This window comes from Lathyrus oleraceus, chromosome 5 (genome assembly GCF_024323335.1).
Source record: "Lathyrus oleraceus cultivar Zhongwan6 chromosome 5, CAAS_Psat_ZW6_1.0, whole genome shotgun sequence".
NCBI lineage: Eukaryota > Viridiplantae > Streptophyta > Magnoliopsida > Fabales > Fabaceae > Lathyrus > Lathyrus oleraceus.
Genome location: NC_066583.1, coordinates 196,926,644 through 196,941,323, shown reverse-complemented (window position 1 = coordinate 196,941,323; position 14,680 = coordinate 196,926,644). Strand labels below are relative to the sequence as shown.

Here is a 14,680-nt window from a genome sequence, read left to right as displayed (position 1 = left end):
TTGTGTATACTTTTCTTTAAGTGTTTGTTTTTCATTTGTGTAAAAATATGCTTGTGTAGAAGCATCTTGTAAACACAAAACCTTTGATTCAAACTTGTTGTTTGTGATTCCTTAAGGAGACTGGGGTATAGTCGAATGCTTGAGAAGACAAAGAAGATTATTCTTTGTGATTATTGTAATCAGTTGATTATAGTGGATTAAGTCCTTGTGTGTAAGGAAAAATCACCTTGGTGGGTGGACTGGAGTAGCTTTAAGTTTCAAGCGAACAAGAATAAAAATACTTGTGTTTTTATCTCTTTATTCTTAGTTTTTGTATGGTGTTCTTGAGTTGGTAAAAAGCTTTTATTTTTAAAACTTAACTCAACCCCTCACCCAATTTTCTTGTGTTTTTCACACCTTCAATTGGCATCAAGGCTCCGATTCTGATTGTGATAAAGTTTTTTATCAACACTTCACCGTGTCCAGTACAGATCTAGTTTATGTGAGAAACCATGGTCGTCACTAACAACAACGTTGTCGTTACTAACAATAATGAGAGAGATCACTATAGTGTTAAACCATTAATCTTTGATGGTGAGAAGTTTGATTACTGGAAAGATAGAATCAAAAGTTTCTTTCTTGGATATGATGTTGATCTCTGGGATATTATAGTCGGTGGCTACGTACACCCAGTTAATGTTGAAGGAAATAATATAGCAAGAAGTGTTATGACAGGTCAACAAAAGAAGGATTTCAAGAATCATCATAAGGCTATAACTCTATTGCTAAATGTTATCTCTTATACTGAGTATGAGAAGATAACTAACAAAGATTTTGCTAAGTCTATTTTTGATTCCTTAAGAATGACTCATGAAGGGAATGCTCTAGTAAAGGAGACAAAGGCTTTGATCCTAATCCAGAAGTATGAAGCATTCAGAATGGAAGATGATGAAATCATTGAGACTATGTTCTCAAGATTTCGGATGATTGTTGTAGAACTGAAAGTTCTGGACAAAAGATACTCTACGGTTGACCATGTCAAGAAGATAATCAAAAGTCTCCCTAAAAACGGGAGACCTATGGTAACTTCTTTGAAGCTGGCAAAGGATTTTAACAGTATTAGTCTTGAAGAACTTGTTAGTTCTTTGAGAAGTTACGAGATAGTTCTTTGAGAAGTTACGAGATAGAACTCGAGGAAGATGAACCTCATAATCAAGGTAAATTTATTGCTTTAAAGTCTAAGCTTAAGAAGACAAGAGCTTATCAAGCTAAGGAAGAATTAGAAGTTTTTGATGAAGACTTAGAAGATGATGATGAGTTGTCTTTGATTTCCAAAAGGGTCAACAAACTCTGAAGGCATAGGCAGAATGGTCAAGGAAAGTTTATAGGAGTTAGGAGGACTGCTGGTCGTTCTGATTATTCGTCTGGACAGAAGAAGCAAGGTTTTGGTAAAGAGGTTATCTATTTTAAGTGCAAGGAGGAAGACCACTACAACAATGAGTGTCCTAAGAGGAAAAAGTGTTGAAGGCCTAAGAAGAAGTTTTCTAAAGTAAAGAAAGGGTTGATGGCTACATGGGAAAACTCAGAATCAGAAGAACAAGATTCTAACGATGAATCAGAATCAGAAGAAAGGTAATAAGTAAGGTAGATCATAATCTATTCGGAGGTATGATAGCCTTCCCCTTTATCTAACTACTTCTGGACCTGATATTTTATTCAGTGTCTGCTTATGTGCTCGCTTCCAATCAGATCCTAGGAAAACTCATTTAACTGCTATTAAGAGAATCTTTAGATATCTGAAAGGTACTACTAACCTTGGTGTGTTTTATATAAAATTAAGTGAACACAAATTAGTAGGCTATTGTGATGCTGACTATGCTGAAGACATAATAGAAAGGAAAAGTACTTCAGGAAGTTGTCAATTTCTGGGAGACAATGTGATCTCGTGGTCCAGCAAGAGGCAATCAACAATTGCGCTTTCAACAGCCAGAGCTGAGTATATCTTAGCTTTTGGATGCAACACTCATATACTCTGGATGAAGAGTCAGTTGGAAGATTATCAGATAGTTGAGAGTAACATTCCTATTCTCTATGATAATACTTATGCTATTTATTTTTCCAAGAATCCTATCTTGCATTCTAGGGCTAAGCATATTAAAATTAAACATCACTTTTTATGTGACTATGTTCAAAAGGGCATTTTTCACTTAAAATTTATTGATACATACCATCAATGGGTTGATATCTTTACAAAATCCCTTGCTGAAGATAGATTCGTTTTCATTCTGAAAAACTTATTTATGGATTTTTGTCTAGAATGAAAAGATGAATTTCAGAATATTAAGCTTCTAGAACTCTTGATTAGGTTCTAAGAATTTATTTGTTGATTTTCTGAGACATGAGTTTTCTGAAGTAAGGAAGTTTCATGAATTAGAAAGGTTTTGATCAAAAGCAATCTTATCGATTTGCATTCTTGATTTTAAACAATTGTTGCATTAAATGTTTTTCATTTTGTTTGATATCATTTAGTTCTTAGTGGTGACAGTTGTCCCACTTTCCAAGCATGCATGATGTTGGCGTGACACGTTGGGTTTCGCATTTCTTGGAATTAGATTGTTAGAATAAGATTTGATTTTGCATATATACCTTGAGTTTTAATGATAACAATGTTGTATTTGTGTGAGAACAATTTTGGTCCATAATGGTTTGTTATTGTATAGCTTTAACATCCAGTTCTGATTCTGAGTTTATGATGTACAACGTCATCAGTTTCTGAATATTGTGTTCCAAATTTTGCTTTTGCACTAATCATGAGAAGTTCTGAAAAACATCAAGTTGTTGTTGCAATGTTCTTTCTGCTTCTATGATGATTCAATCCTGAGAAGTTTCTGAAGGGACGTTATGTTGATGTTGCAACGTTCTCTCCGTTTCTGTTTCTAGATGTGACTCTGATCATCAAGCTTCTGAAGAATGGAAAACTTATGAAGTTTTGTTACTTAGTTAAATATTCTGAAGATCTCAAGCCAGACGTTGAGGTTACCAAGGTTCTGATTGAAGATTCTGAAGATCTCAAGTCAGACTGTTGACGCTGTCAAGGTTCTGACTGAAGATTCTGAAGTTTCTGAATCCAACTGTGTGTTTCTTCGTTTCATGCTTCATCAACTATTCATTAGAAGCCAATGAATTTAAAGATAAGAACAAAATGGATACGTGATCAAATAGTACATGGTATAAATCTAATATTCCTTCCACTACCTGATATCATGTACAAAGGACAGTACTATTTTTCGCACATGTCACTAATCTGTTAGTGGACATATACATTTTGATTATTCCAAATTTTCCCTCCAACAATTCCTTTTTCATGCTATATAAAGAGGACTTGGAGACTTGAAGAATAAACTAATGCAACAATTTCATAAGACTGTTTTTTATGTGAAAAATATCTAGACTTTATGTATATTTTTCTTTAATTGTTTGTTTTTCATTTGTGTAAAAATCTGTTTGTGTAAAAGCATCTCGTAAACACAAAACCTTTGATTCAAACTTGTTGTTTGTGATTCCTTAAGGAGACTAGGGTATAGTCGAATCTTTGAGAAGACAGAAAAGGTTATTCTTTGTGATTATTGTAATCAGATTATTTTAGTGGATTAAGTCTTTGTGTATAAGGCAAAATCACTTTGGCGGATGAACTGAAGTAGCTTTGAGTTTCAAGCGAACCAGGATAAAAATACTTGTATTTTTATCTCTTTGTTCTTAGTTTTTGTGTGGTGTTCTTGAGTTGGTAAAAATCTTTTGTTTTTAAAATCCAATTCAAACCCTCAATTTCTTGTGTTTTTCACACCTTTAAATGTAACTCATAAAATTCAGTCTGCTACACTGCAGACGTAGGAGCAGACTAGTGGCACAAAAGTGTCAGGTATTTTATGAGGGCATAAGCTCCTACGCTTTGCATTTTGCGAGGGATAAAACCCCTAGCTCAGTATGTCAGACATTTGCGAGGGGTAAAGTCCCTAGTAAATGCATATTCGTTTTAGAATGTGTGAGGGGATTAACTACTAGCTGATGTTTATATATTATATAAAAAATATTATAATTATATTATTATAATTATAATAATACAATTATAATAAAAATATATTTTTTTAAAATTTTGTAAAATAAAATTAGTAAATAAAATAATTTATTAAAAGTGAAATAAAAATAAAGTATATCCATATCCATCAAATAAAATATAATTCATGACAAAGATGAAAGAAAAATAAAATTTAAAAATGCATATTAAAAGTTTCATACTTCAACAAATTTAATCAACTTCTTCCTCAGCCTCCTAATCTCCTCCTCCAAAACCTTGATTCATATGCGAGGCCATAAATTATTTAAAAAATTCTATATTTTTTTAATGCATGTATTTAATGCATATTTAATGTTTTCAAATAAATATATATATTTTTCTTACAAATTTACATACTTTATTTCATATTTACTAAAATATATTAATATTTTAAAAAGTGTATACTTTTGAAAAGAAATGTATATTAATATATTACAAAAATGTATTACAGATTATACACTTTCTAAAAAGTGCATACTTTTTAAATATATTACAAATTATATATTTTTATGATTTAATTCATACTTTCTAAATAAAAAGTGTATATTTAATATATAATCTATTCTTTTATTAAAAATACATAATATGTTTCTTAAATTTATTTTATAAATATTCTTTTATAAAAATATTTAATATATATTTCATGTTTTCAAAATAAATATATATTTTTTCTTACAAATTTACATACTCTCTAAATATATATTAAAATATAATTTGTTCTCTTTAAGATCTAATTCATATTTTCTATAAATATATTACTAAAATATATTACATATTTTCTAAATAATATTAAAATATAATCTGTTTTTTAAAATATATTCTTTTATAAAAATATATAATAGGTTTTTTAAACTAATCTTACAAATTTATATACAATTTAAAGAGTAAATTTATACATGCAATACAGATCAAAACATAATAAATAATCAGTGACAATAAATCATAAATTCAAAGAAATTATAATAAAAACATTAATGTTTACCTAATTCCAGAATGGTATGATATTTGAAAGAAGAAGAAATTGAATGTTTGAGTAATTAGAGTTTTTTTGTTGTGAGAGAGTGAAGAAGAGTGAATGTTCTTACCGTGAGAGAGAAAAGAGTGGCTAAAGAGAAGAGAATGAAAATGAGAGAGAGAAGATGTCTGAGACTCATTTAATGATGACAAATAGCGAGGGGCCCCTCACGCAGGACATAACAGTCATAAATTACGAGGGTTACCCCTAGCAAATTTATGACGTGTACAGAGTGGTGCAGGGGTGTATAGTCTGTGAGTGATTTATGGGGGCTCCCCTATGCGGAAATAACAGATAATATTTGCGAGGAGCTCCCCATCGATATTAATGACGTGTTGCAGGAGCACAGCAGCTTTAGCAGTTGTACTCATAATACTTTTTTTTTTGCTAATTTGACTTAACCTTACAATTGGTGAGGGGTATCCACTCACTAAATAATAGGATATAATTGATGAGGGGCTACCCCCTTGCAAATGACTTTATTTGCCAGCCTATTTGCTTAAATTTTGACGTTATTTCTTCTTTGTGGGGGTGACCCCAAGCAAAGCACAATTTTAAAATTAAAAAAAAAATCTCATATGTTTGTGAGGGGTCAACCCATGTTCTTGTCTTATATAAATTTTTTTGTTATATTTTGAGTGTTGCGAGGTGTTTCACCTCAAGCAAAGTTGCTTATTTAGTAAGGGTTTTCCTCTTAGCAAAATCCCCTAACTATACAATTTTTTTCTTATAGTTACATGCAAACTCAGCACATGACAAGCCTTTTATGTAGACCACATAAAAAAACCTTTATAGTTAACTTTAAATATCTTTTTTTACAACTTGTGACGAATATGCCTTATCTTTTATTCTAAGAAAAAAAATAAACATTTTAAGTTCTCTGTTATCGAAAAGTATTACTAATAGATTCGTTAGAATGTCAAATAAAATTTATTTGGATAGAACAATTTTTTTTTAAAAAAGGTAAAAGAGAAAATAATAACTAAGATTTAATTTTAAAATAAATAAATTGTGAAATTTTTTATATATATTTAAAATATTTTTATTTAAATTATGATTATACAATTATTTTTGTGCATTGAGACATGATAAGATATCTACAAGACACATAAAAAAACCTAAAAGTCAAACTTAGAATATTTCTTCTACAACTTGTAAGAAGTTGTCTCAACCATTAGATTTAAAATAAATAAGTGAGATTATGTATCATTTTTATATCTAATGGTTCAAAATCATTCTCATGTTCTTACATAAAATTATCATTCTCATAATATATATCAAATATATATATTTAAGAAAATTTCCTATTACACAACTTCCTATTTTTTAACCAACTATTTTTAATTTTATAGTTATCTATCTACTAATATTGTGGTTATCGAAATACACACCCTAACTTCCTGAAAATAAAAAACTTCTACTGCACTATTATAATGCTTAGTCAAACATTTTGTTTTATATTTAAGAAAACTGGAGAGTTCAATCAGAAACACCAAAAATTAATGAGTTATGATGCATATTTTTTTTCAAAACTCACTTCACACCCTTTTTTGTTTTCTCTTTCATTTTATTGTTTTTACACCTTATCTTTTAATTTTAAAATAACGGTGATAAATTGTAACTATTGATATTCAAAAAGTTAGCGGTTTGATTTTCGTTTTAATTTTCCATATTCACATGTGTTCATGACCATTATTTTTGAAATCTTTATCATCTTTAAGAGGGATTTTTTAATGCACTATTTCGTTAAAAATTATAGACAATCAACAAGAGGGGTTTTCTACTACATTATATCAATACTAAACACATTTGGTCCCTGACAATAGCGCCAAAAATTTAATACAGTCACAAGTGCACTGCTATGCAAAGTACTAAAAGATATCGAACCACATAGACCAATGGACTAAGTATCTAATTTCGTTCTATCGGTGTATATCTAGAGAAATCGAAAATATAAATTTTGGTAAATCAACTTAAATGAGAAAACACTTAATTGAAAATAGTTTATTTGTAAAAACGCTTAAATCTCAATTGGGGCAAGCAATACCTAGGGTTATGGTTCTTACTCTAACACAATCTCACAATCCATATCACTTCTATTACGAAAATTCCACATAAATCATAGAAAATAGATAAATATGGATAATACCTACTTTCGTCAGCGCATTTCCTTATCGATGACGAATAATTCGTCTGCTTTCGCACGGTCGGATTATTCTTCGAAGATTCGTTACTTTTTCTCTGCTATATCATTTTATCAAATTCGTCCAAGCACTTCCGCTGTTTTGGACTCGGTTATTTAAAAATATATGCTCTGATATCGACACATATCCTTTCAGACTATGATCGAAAGGGTCGGCCCAATCATATCGGAGGCCCCGTTCTAATTTCAAAAATAGACTCAAATTTTAAAAAAAATACAATTATAATAATTATAATAATTAAAATATATATATCAAAAATACAATTATATATTAATTAAAATTAAATTTAATTATAATTATTTTGAATTTTGATCAATTTTAATTTTTTTATGTATTACATTTTTATTATAACATTTCTTTCAATTATTGAATTTTTTAATAACATTTTATTTATTTTTATTAATATTTATAAAAAAAATTAAAACTTTCAAATTTTGGGGCCTTCTAAAATATGAGGTCTGATGATCGATACCTGATAACCACTTACTTTTATAATGAAATTTGAATGCATTAACTCAGATTATAAAATAAGTTTAAACTAAATTTTTCTTAACGAATCATACAAAAGTTCATTACGTAATCCTCATAACCCCTAGTCCCTAATGTACTACTCCATCATGGTGAGGGCAAACATAATCAAATCGGTATTCAACATAATATTCATAACAAACAATCATAATAGATGAACAATTGAAGAAGAATGAATAAGAAAATATTATTTTTGATTAAGTTATGATCCACAATTGCCCCCTTAGAGACTTGAGTACCGAGAAAAAGAAGAATAAAAATACATAGAAACTTTTTGGAATAAAATCTTGATCCCAAAACTCATGACAAACTATGATTTTTATAGAAAAAAGTAAAATTGCACAAAATCCTTGGTTTAAAATTATTCAATCAAATTTGCATTCTGTCAAATATTGCCTAAGAGCCACAATAAAAGAGAAATAATCCAAATAAGGAAAAAAAAATCTTCCTCTCCCTCCTGCTACGACCGTAGCAGCTACTACAGTTTCTCGTAGCAGGCCTCTGTCTTTTGTACTAGGAAGGCTTTCAAAGGGAACCCTGACATGCTTTGCTCCTACGGGTGTCCGTAGTAACCCCCCGATTTTACTATGGAAAAAAATCTTTTTTTTTTCGTTTTGCCTTCTTTTACTTGTCTTTGATCCCTCCTTGTCTTGTATGCTCATTAGGCCCTGAAAATCACAAGAACATATAAACCAAAGCATAAAACATGGTAATTGGAAGTAAATCAAACAAAATGTGATAAAATACTAAGAGAAAATGAATAGAAATTATCATACCGCGAAAAATACTTGAGTGCATCGCACGCTCGAAGATACAACAAAGTCCCCACCGAACTTTATTTATTCCTAAGGAAAGGGAAAATATCGATAAAACCCAAAGGAAAAAGAAAAAGGGTAAGGAAGTCAGTTATACAAGGGAAGGTATTAGCACTCATCACGTCCGTTATACTCAACGGGAACCATTTTGATTGTTCTCTGCACGAATATGTGTTATTATCTAAAGGTTACTTGCGAAAAGGAAAAATAAGTTTAATAATAAGTGTGCTTGCCAAGGATTCGGACTCTCGTGCCTACGTATTCTCATAGTGCAGTGAGAAAATCACAGCTCCGTCGTTTGTGGTAGAAAACACAGATTTTTTTGTTGATTTTAGGGAACAATTATAATCGTATCCTAAAAGTGTATAGACGTTAGTTAATTTTGATCCTTGCTCGGATGCTCTAAGTTTATACTTTGACTGCTAAGGAACTGATTATAATAGTTATTTTATGGAGAAAAAAAAAGAAAATTATTTTAAAAAAGGTTTGTGCAATAAAAAAGAAAGAGTTGATTGAATATGAAAAGAAAGAGAAATAGGGAAAGTTGCTTGAATTGAAACATAATTTCTTGAAGTGTAAAAGAAATGGTGAAATGAGGAAAGTGTTATGTGTATGTTGTGAAAGTATTGCTTGGACAAAAGGTTGTGCTATTTGAAACCATAGGGTAAATGTATATAAACCAAAGAGTGTATGGCATTAACCAATAGATAGTGTGGCCAATGCAAGGTTGTAGAATTTAGCCTAAATCCAAGGATCAAGACCTACAAGAAGGGGGTTTCCAGAGTATGAAGCTCAATAGGGAAATGCGTGAGGTTTTCCAGAGCATGAGGCTCCATAAGGAAATGCATGAAAGTTTATAGAGCATGAAGCTACACAAAGAAATGCATGAGAGTTGCCAGAGCATGAGGTTCTATAGGACAATGCATAAGAGTTGCAAGAGCATGATGCTCTATTGGGAAAAATAAAAGAAAAGGGTTTGCATATATGGGTGTTTGAACCTAAGGTGCTTAACCCAGAGAATGTATGGATGTCAAAGAGAATTTATGTTTGGTCCAAAGGGAAATGCATTGTTGATGAAGATTGTTGCAATATTGAGATGTTGCCTGTGGAGAAGAAGACTCGACAACTATTCAATTTGAATAACACTAAAGTTTATGAACAAAGGCGTATACTTTGAATAACTGGGGCCTACACCCCGTACCCAAAGATACTCAGAACAAGGGTAGGAATAATCCCTATCATTTTTCTCTATTGCTTAAGGTTTGTGGCGCACAATTCTCATCATGACTGATAAGTGTTGACGGTGAATCTTTTTAATGTGCTTGATGCCTAAAGTCTTTAGAGTCTTGCATGATGATGTCTTGAGCTTGTGTTTGACTTGGAATCCATTATGATGCAAGTTCAGAGATATAATCCTATCAAGTGATCAATGTACTTATGATCACTTGACTGAATAGAGGAATCAGATAAAATGTGAAGTGATTAATTCATCAAAATTGACTTCGATCAATCAATCATTCAGGGACATGATCAAAATATCGAACACATGAATTTTAATTAAAGGACTAAAATCATGAAGAAATTACAATGTTAACACACCTATTATTTTCTAAAATTAAAACTAAAATTCTAATAAAAAAATTGATATTAGTTTCTAAAATCTAAATGAAAATTATCCTAAAACTAATCAAACTTAAATTCTAATGACCTAAATGCATTATTATTTTTATTTAATTTTTTAAAGTAGTTTTCATGATGAAATGTATCAAAAGTATTGAAATACTTTCAAAAGACTTACCAAAAATGCATTAAAAAGAGTTAACTAAAAAGATATTAAAAATAAAGACAAAAGATTAAAAAAAAAGTAATAGGAAATAGAGGCAGGGTGTGTGCATAGCAAGGTGCTGGCGTTGAACCATTGGGCTTAGTAAGAAGCCTAAATAAATGTTGTGGTTATGTGTTTAGGGGGTGTAGGGATGTAAGCAGTAGTGTAATAGTAAATCAGATGGGCTAATGGCTTTGAGAGCCCAAAACATGAAGCCAAGAGGGAGAAGAGATCAGAAGAAATAATCTTCACGCTTCATTCATATTATCTCCTCACCTGAGACCAATATCCCACCGCGTCGGATATCGCCTCTGGCGGTGACAGAGGTCCAAACACTTCCCAACTTAACTCTAACCACTTGTGTACCCTCCCTCTCTCTCATTCTCACATTAAAATCTATGAATGCCTCACCAATATTCCCTAAGTGTTCAATTCAAGATTAAATGACCATTGCAGACGGATTGGAGCCTAAACCTTAGGGGTTTGGCTCCCCATGCTACATTGTAGTGAATGCTTTAGAGTGAAAAGAGGGAGAAGCAATGGAAGGCTTACCTGCCAAAGTAGCTTCGACGACTCTTCAAGATTGGCGTTTGTCAAAGAAAGCCAGAGATCTTCTTCTCTAGGTATTGTGCTATTTATTTATGTGCTCAAACTGCAAGTTATGTATTAACCTTCGATATTCTTCTTCTTCTTCGATGTGTAGTCCAAAGGTGTGTTGTTGTTGTTGCTCTATCTGCTTGAGAGTGAGGGATCAGGGATAGAGTTCAGAGAGGGTGTATTGAGAGAGAAAAAGAATTTAGATAATTTCCAGTGGAAGGTGGTGGTTGTTGTAGTTGTTCCTGAATTTGAGAGTATTGAGGAATTATATAGAGGATGATGATGTAACTGATTTGGGCAGGTTGGGCAGAGGTGTTAACAGAGTTAGGGCACAGTAAACTCTAAGATGGATTGAGGAAAATGTTTTTTAGATATTAGGGTTCTGTTAACTTCTGTTAAATAATAATGAGATGAATCCAGTTAGTGAATTATTGCTAGTGATTTAAAGCTAACTTGTTAGTTACAGTTAGAGATAGAAACATATATAAGTTATTTGTGGGCTAATTAGATGGAGTTGAACTGCAACTGTTAGTAAAAAACAGTTAGTTAGGGTTAATGTGAATTGGCTTGTGTTTGGAATTGTTAGGGTGGGTTATACGAGTTGGCTTGATCAATGGAAAGTTGAATCTTGTTAGATTTATGAGTTGATGTGTCAAGTTAAGAAATTGGTTTAGTTAAGAACTGATTGAATCAACTTGTTAGTTATAGAAAAAGAAATAATGGTGAGTTAGTTATGTTAACTGATTATGTAGGTTCGGTGATTAGTTATTAATGGTTGATTGAACTATTTTAGTTTTGACTTTTATGAAGCATATGTTGAACTGTTTTGCTCTGTTAATGAATGTTAAGGAGTATTTATGGACTGTTAACTATTTGAATTTGAAGTTAGTGAATGAACTAGTGATTGTTAATTGGGTTTTTATTTAGTTTATAGGTTAGCAGTGTTAACAAGTGATTCAAGGAGCCGGTTTTTAGAATTTTGTTTTGGTGAGTTAGTTTGGATTAGTAATTGGAAGATTAGTTGTTAGGAGATTATGGATTTTGTTTGACAGTTAGTAGGATGTTATGGATTTGGATAGTTCAGTTAGAAGGCTGTGAAATGATTATAGCCGATGTTATGAATTGTTAGAAGGCTGTTAGAATGATATGCTAACTATTTAGTGTGAGTTGTTTGAACTATCATGGACTGTGCTTGTAATGTTGATTGGTTAGATATGCAACTAAGCTATAAGAATGATTTGTTAAGCTAAAGACATCAATTGAACCTCTAATTAAACTTGTCATTTAAGTTCACTATTATTGATTTCAAACTAGAAATGAATTCAGTGTTGATATTTGAATTAGAACGATTAGGAACTAGTATCAACATGTTTTATGAATTTATGAAATTGCTAATTGTTACATATGCTTGAAGTTAATGACCTATGTTGAATTTGAATGTTAATTGACCTAAGTTAGGACTGACTTGAATTGTTTTGTTGATTAATTGGTTATTATATTGTTAATGATAGTTGGAATGTTAATGCACTGGTTTAGAAAGATCTTAGTTAGGTGACTGTCATGTTGTCATGGAGTTGTGTGTTAATGGATGTTTGTTTAATTGCAATGATAGGCTGAACTAAATGTATTTTGAAACCAAATTGAATGTTAACTGAACTGCTATGGAGTGTGTTTGGTTTGTAAATTTTGAATGTTAATGCTTGAAATGAACTGCTATGCAATATTGGTGTATGCTTGAATGTTTTGATTGTGAGCCCTGCATGATTGTTTGTGACATGCATGATTGTTTGTGACATGTTCATGATGTCTAACCCATTTATGCACTTGATTTTGAAGATTTTTGCCAAATGGAAAGATGGCCCTCAAAGTAAGGATTGCAACCTTACGTGGTCATGAGATCAATTAGCATGAAGTGGAACTGTTTTGAGGAAATGAAGAAAGAAGTCCATGGATTAGGATTTAGGATTAGAAAGTTGACTTTGGTCAACCGTTTGACCAAAAAGTCAGTTGTAGGTCACAAAGTGTAATTTTGTGTGAAATTTGATTTTGAATTTCTTGTATTAAAATATTTGATGGATTTGTAATGAAATGGATCTTGAATGGTATATGTATGGTTTGATTCTTTAAGAGAAAATTAATTTCCCTCAAAGACTTGAATTTGAAAATGAATATTTGAAATTGTATTGACTTCTTGAATGAATCTTAACTTTTGTCTTGAATGCCATGTCATGAATCAAATAATCAATAGCAAACACTAAGTAAGACTTTATATGAACATGATCACCATAAGCCAAACTTAAAAAATGACTTTCAAAACCAACCATTCCATGATGCAATCCAATCATAACCAAAGATTGTACCAAGGATTAGGGTTTCCAGAGATAATCAACCCAAGTCAATGTAATATAACCCCAAAGTTTAATCCCCATACATACCATAAAACTAAACCCTAGCCCATGAGACTTGCAAATCCAATTTAACAAGAATCCAATCTTTATGTCATAAATAGTAATAACTTTTGAATCAATGATGTGCATGTAATTGTGAATGAATATCTTATGATGGGTGATTAAGGCATATAAACATGCATATGAAATGAGCCATGACCCATATGAAATGAGCCATGACCCAGATGAAATGAAAAGGTAGGGAAAATTTTGGGGTATGACAGAAATAACGATGCGGAAACCACTTACCAGTGAGATCACAAACCAAGCAGGATTTTTAGCTACAGAGACCTACGAACCAAACACAAGATTTTAGTAGGTTGATCTCGGAAACCAAACAAAGTTTTGACAAGGTTCATCTCAACAACCAAACAAAGTTTTGACAAGGTTCATCTCAACAACCAAACAAGATATTTTTTATTAGTTTATCTCACAACCAAAATGACCTTCTCATGAGAGAGAGAGAGAGAGAGAGAGAGAGAGAGAGAGAGAGAGATTACAACAATTGCTCACATCATAACAAAATACCCCACGGATAAAAGATTCACTCTCAAAATCACTATGACAAAATTGAAGAAGAAATAATGAGAAGAGCCTAAAAAGTGAGAAGAAGTATTCAAAATATGTTTCTAGTGTAAATGTAATGAGAAATGATCCCTCTATTTATAGGAATAGGCATTGCTCAAAATGGAAATAATTCAATGGCTTTTTAATGCTCACAATTGATTATGCACATACATATTGATTATATGGTTCAAATATGGAAGGTTTCCACTTGATGTCGTCATGAATTGATTATAAGCCCTAATAAGCGATTATAAGGTGTTACAAAATAGATAATATACTAACCCTAATGTGATAATTGATTATCTAGTGTAAACTACACTCATAACAAATTATTTGAGCTAGTAACCAACTAAAATCTGGTGATATTACAAATGCATAGAAAATTTCGATCATTCGAAATTTGTGTATATTTTGCCTTAGTAATTCAAGAGATAATCCTATACCTTTACAGACACAGATCATTCGACACAGACATTGAGGCCTTTCACACTTTCTCTCTTTCACTACTTTGAATATCCAAGATCTCTTGCTTAACATAATAATGATTCAACACTTCAACTAGGACTTGACTTCAATTTTATTCGATGAT

General features: G+C 31.4%; 2 long non-coding RNA genes across 2 annotated transcripts; one reads left to right on the top strand and one right to left on the bottom strand.

Annotated features, from left to right (window-relative positions):
* Positions 1–8,140: 8,140 nt before the first annotated feature.
* Positions 8,141–10,204, bottom strand: LOC127087814 (uncharacterized). Its single transcript, XR_007790048.1, has 2 exons — positions 8,617–10,204; positions 8,141–8,508 (listed from the first exon to the last, which is right to left on the bottom strand). It is a non-coding gene; the product is annotated as an uncharacterized LOC127087814 (long non-coding RNA).
* Positions 10,205–10,615: 411 nt separating this feature from the next.
* LOC127082771 (uncharacterized) lies at positions 10,616–13,277 on the top strand. The gene is made up of 2 exons (XR_007788210.1): positions 10,616–11,103; positions 12,914–13,277. It is a non-coding gene; the product is annotated as an uncharacterized LOC127082771 (long non-coding RNA).
* The last annotated feature ends 1,403 nt before the right edge of the window (positions 13,278–14,680 follow it).